We start from the raw sequence: 6,000 nt of genomic DNA on the forward strand, positions 1-6,000 counted from the left end.
AATGAGTCTTACAAATTTCCTGTAGAATCTACTAACTGTGAAACAGTATCATAAAGTGGTCCTGCATGTGCATAATCAAGTCTCTAAAGTCAATGTTAAGGTGATATGTACTGCCTACAAAAATGGCTTACATATCACATGTTAGAGACTAAAGAGGTCTGAGAAAAAAGCACCTTTAAATATAGGTCACAGTACTACTTTGGAAATAAGGCCCAACACATATAGTTTCAACTTTCAGGCATTTAAGCTGCTTCTTGGGCAAAATCTTCCAATGTATGTTTTCTATAACAGCTTAGAAAAGATGTTCAGATAAACACAAATGGGTGGTGAAAAGTATACCCTAAGTAATAGGGGGAATAAAAGCTGTTTTATGTTAATGAAGACCTTATGCTCTAAGAAAAATTATCATATTGCTTTTTTTTAAACTATAGGCATCGTTTCTCCTGCTTTTCTCTTTTCTGTATCATATACTGAAACCTTATTCTCTGCTGTTATTGTTTGACCATTGTTGGTGTCGACCAGAGGAGGATGGGTTGGCATCAAGGTTTCTTCCTCTTGCTCTGAGGGTTTTTTCCTTGTCACTGTCGTCATTGGCTTGCTCATGGGGGCTCGGATCTGGATTGTTTTTCTGTAAAGCTGCTTTGTGACAAAGGAAAAAGTGCTATATAATTAAACTTTGACTTGACTTGAAAAACAAGGTATGAAAATCTGCATGTCAGAGAGAGGTGCAAGTTTAATAACAGCTTATATTAACAATGTTGTCTTAAGACATTTTTAGTGGGAAATTGAAGTTAATTACTCTGAGCTTGTGATGAGTTAGACCGTTAAGAAACAACCATACATGTATGTCCTGTGGCATCACAACCACAACAAACTGGCAGTCCAACAGAGTATGTTCAATGTTCAAGCCTATAACCAGATAAGGTGGCTACTTTGTGTTTCTTGGCCAAAACAAAGGAACTTGGACAAATGATAGAAAATAATCATAATTTAAATTACAGTCTCAATATTGATCAGAAAATTTGCAATTAAATATTTTGCCCAAATTCTTCGGGATACAAATGCTTAGTTAGGGAATATAACTAACATAACTACCACATATAATTTTACACTCTGTCTTCACTCCAGTGTATTTTATTCTTGTATTTAATTAAGGTTATGAAAATACAAATATGTTCCTTATTGATGTTAACGTGAAAGTGAACATAGTGTAACTCATCTAAGGTACACAACTGGACCTAAAAGACCATTTTGTACCTTACAGGCAAACTTGTATCTGCCATGTACCCTTTTATGTCAGATTTCTTCTTCTGTTTTAAGTGAAAAAAGAAAACGTACAACATCAATACATTTATTGCCAGATATATTGAAACTGAAAGACAATTTTATATTAATATGTTTAATTCACATGGAAATTATGTACTTATTTGAATCAAGTAAATTCAAAGCATTTTTTCCAGTCCTGCCTTCATGGACATACTGTACACCCATCTTTCATCAGTGTATACCCAATGGCCCCAGTGGTTTGATAGTGAGGAACTGAAGGGAGGGGTTTGCTGACAGAGCCTCTCTCCAGGCCGGGGCTGAGCTGGAGGCTGGCATGCATCTGCCCTGGCTCTGTGCCTCAATGAGTGTCGGCCTGCAGATGGAAGTGCTTATTTGTAATAATAAACCCTGGGAATGGGTGAGTTCTGTGGCCTCTCAGCGTATGGGCTGCATGCGTGACTCTGCAACTCAAGTGCTTCTCAGTCTCGGGGAAGCAAATGTAATCCAAGACAGGAGAAGGAAACCCCTTCTTATCTCTTGCTCAGCGTTGGAGATCACAATCCTAAAGTACGCAATGGAAATTATAAAATTATAAAAAAGTGATGTGTTAAAATGACCTCATTCACATATGTACATCGTTTCCAACTGAAATTATTACCTCAATACACTTTTGTCTTTCAATTTCTTTTGGAAATAAAAATATACTTTTTATAGGATGAAATTTATCTTATTAAAATGAATGTGCAAATTGTGTATGTTTCAGTCAGGTATTTTTAAGGCATTTATTGTTTTAATGTATTTTGCAGTTTGCAAAGAGGCCATACTCATTGTTTAAGCATTTATAGAATGCCTTTATGATGGGTTTAGAATAGTATATAAAGGTTTTTAAAGGTGCTATCAACTTGATTAGAAATATTAAAAATCTTACTGATACAATATCTGTGTGACTCAGACAAAAATAAAAACTAAATCAGGATTCATATGGAAATAAAACCTAGAAAAGCTCACTTCTCAGCCAGATCAGTGATTACAGTGGTTATCAGTGGTATAGCCAAGTCAGTATAAACTGTCCCATACCAGCACACAGTTTAAAATCAACTCTGTTAAAATTAACATTAATCAGAAATCATTTTTCTTATGGATTTGTATGTATTCCTGAGGGAAACACTGTGTCAGGGAGGGTCTCTGCAAAAGTACAATGTTTTCTCTCAGAAATGGGTGGGGGAGGTGGGAGGGAGAGGTAAAACATGATATTATTGGTTAAAATATTTTTTCTCTGGCTGCTAGTGCACAGTAATGTAATAAAAATTCAGAAGATGCTTTGGAGGTGGATAGAACTATTACTATATCATGGAACCTTATGGGAAAACAATAACTGTGGCTGTTAAATGATGAATGTGGCTTAATTTAACCAGGCACATGAGCAATCTAAGGTAAAATGTACATTGTGATTACAGGTTGACTTTAAGCTTTTATTTTCTGGTAGGAATCTGACTTTAAATCTCTGGACTGTAGAGGTAATTTTAAGTTTGTGTAGGAGTGACTATAGTAACTATGCTGGTAAATGTTTTTTTCACTAACTCAAATAGGAATTTCATGCAAGCAACTTAGTATTTGTTGAAATGTAGTTATGTGGACAAGTGGCTATGATAGGCAACAAATCATGTAAACAAATATGAGCATTTTCAAGCAAAGCAAGAACTTTTCTTAATTGAGCTATCATTTGCAGGGGCTAAAAGGGTGTTTTAGACATAATACTTAAAATGGCAGCTTGCATCTCCCTGGTTGTAGTTTAGGCACAACCAAAGAAACTTTGATTTGTGTTGGGCAATTGTGGCAAAGAATGACTGGCAAAAAATGTCATAATTCTGTTTAGTAGGAGGAAAGACTTGATGTCAGTCTCTTTCTACATAGTTCTGTCCAAGTTAAATTCAACAGAGACATAGATTCAATCCAAGAGTTTGTCTCCACTGAAATGACATACATTGTTCTTTATTTAATTAATAGTAAATTCTTCAAGAGCCCTATGGCCAAAAGCATAAACAGCTTAACAAAATGAATTGACAGCCCTTTCAGTGTTGCTAAGAGACATTAAATATCCCCAGTAAACTCAAACTCGTACCTCTGTTAAGAGTCCATAAATACAATTCAGTTAGTTTATCCTTTGAGTATAAGGTAGGACCTTCAGAAGACTACACTGGTAGTGCTCTGTTGTTTCTGTCAGATTTGTATACATGAGCAGTGAATTGGTGGTGCTAGACAGGTTTACTCAGGGGCTCTTTGGGTCCAACTGAACGTCATTCTGAAGTCTGCAAAATTACATCTTTCGTCTTTGTTTTTGTGGTATGTTGACTAAAAGTAGAAATGTGAAAAACAGAGTGCATGTCTGTATCTTGTACAGAGGTGATATTTAACGCAGTGCTAAAGGTAATGTTTACCGTACAATGATTCATATATTTCTTCATTGGTATTGTCAGACTGAATTTACGTCAAAGACTGCATGACTGACCATACTTAACTGAGGAGAGACTCAAGTGAGTTGTTTTAAAGAGCTGAACGTCTACTAATGGCAGCCGTTTCCCTCAACAAATAAATACACGGTGTGTCTCCAAGACTCCACAGTGACTACATGCTCCCATCCCACTGTAGGAAAAAACAACACCTTCAATCTGAAAGTGCCTGAACTCTGAGTGCCCTCAACCTGGGAATGTCTATGGAGAGAAAGGCCAACAAGTGAATTAGATTAATTTGTGTATGCTTTATGGTTATGGAAGCATAAAATTGCTAGCATGTAAAAATGTGAATTCAGAAAGCAAAACGTTTTGCTATTTGCTTTGAAACTTTGCAGTGATATACTGTGCTTCATTGTGCACTTCTTTCATAAGTAAATTGGCCAGCAAACTAATATTGTACTACAGCTTAATCTGAAATTCAGGTAGGCAATACAATGTTATGTTATCTTTATTAATATTTTGTTACATGAGACATTATGTTGTGACATGACAACAAAAGTGTTATGTACTTTCAGAAGACTGAATTGCGTGTATTGTTAAAAATACAGATTTGTCTATTTGATTGGCCGGTTCATGTTCCATCCACAAATGCAATAATTCAAAGTAATGGCTTGCAGTGTTGGGCATACTTTACAGAATATTGGTAAAAATCCCTGAAACCATAATGAGAAACTGTAGTTGCGAACCTTTTGTCAGAAAATGTAAATGATTTATTTTGGGCCTATGTTTGGGCCAATGGTTATTTATAGCACCTACATAATGCTGAGTTTACAATTTAAAAAGCATCACTTCTGAGATGGATCATGTTTTGTGGATAATTAGGCCAGAATTTAATAACACACTCTCCTTTTTTGCCAGTCTTCTGTAAAGCTTGCCCAACTAAGCAACAGCAGTTGCAATGAAAGAAAATGCTTGTCACTGGGGTGGTACCCTCAATTGTACATCTCAGTACCTTAGTCAGGGAACATAATTATTTTACCCTGAACATAATTCTTTTACTCTTCAGTGGTCAGGACCCCCATGGACCCTCACAGAGCAGGTAGTATTTGGGTGGTGGATCATTTTTAGCACTGCAATAACACTGATGTGGTGGTGATGTGTTAGTGTGTGTTGTGCTGGTAAGAGTGGGTCAGACATGGCAGGGCTGCTGGAGTTTTTAAACACTGTGTCCACTCACTATCCACCCTATTAGACACTCCTACCTTGTCAGTCCACCTTGTAGATGTAAAGTCAGAGGCAGTAGCTTATCTGCTGCTGCACAGTTTGTGTTGATCAGCCTCTAGTCCTTCATCAGTGGTCACAGGACAATGCCCAAAGGATGCTGTTGGCTGGATATTTTTGGTTGGTGGACTAATCTTAGTCCAGCAGTGACACTGAGGTGTTAAAAAACTCCAGCAGCACTGCTGTGACTGATCCTCTCAGACCAGCACACCACACACTAACACACCACTACCACATTAGTGTTACTGCAGTGCTCCGCCACCCAAATAGTACTTGCCCTATGAGGGTCCTTGGGGGTCCTGATTACTGAAGAACAGAGTAAAAGGGGGCTAACAAAGTATGCAGGGAAACAAATGAACTACAGTCTGTAATTGTAGAACTACAAAGTGCAGCTATATAGTAAGTGGAGCTGATAAAATGGACAGTGAGCGTAGAAACAAGGAGGTGGTCATAATGTAATGCCTGAACAGTGTATATGTTAATGTGTTGTTTCAAAGACTTAAATGTAGCATTGAATGTATTTTACAAGCTGTATTGGTCAGTGTTTAATCTAGAATGGCCAAAAATAATGTGAATCACTGTTAGCCTAGCACTAATATACAATTAGAATTCCACAGTGGTGCTAGCAGAAGATAGCTTTAATACAGAGTTGTTTGTCCCCCATTTATGACCATGTTTTGACATTATGGCCCAAACTGAAGGCTTATTAGTTTGTTGTTTCATATTGTTTGTTCTTTCTTCATTATTTAATTCATAATTAAATAATAATATATATTTGCACTCAGTTTTTCTTAGTCTTTTTTTGTGTAGTTACACTATAAAAAATGAGAGGTCAGTTCAACTTAAAATGATTAAGTAACTAATTACATGGCTTTTCTTGAGTTGAGTCAACTTGAGGACACCAGAGTTCACCCAACTCAAAGGCCTTAGTTGAGTCAAAAATTCTCCAGGTTACTGTTTCTAGATCTGCATCTTGGTTAGATAAACTAAACGGAATGTG

Source organism: Pygocentrus nattereri, chromosome 3 (genome assembly GCF_015220715.1).
Source record: "Pygocentrus nattereri isolate fPygNat1 chromosome 3, fPygNat1.pri, whole genome shotgun sequence".
Lineage (NCBI taxonomy): Eukaryota > Metazoa > Chordata > Actinopteri > Characiformes > Serrasalmidae > Pygocentrus > Pygocentrus nattereri.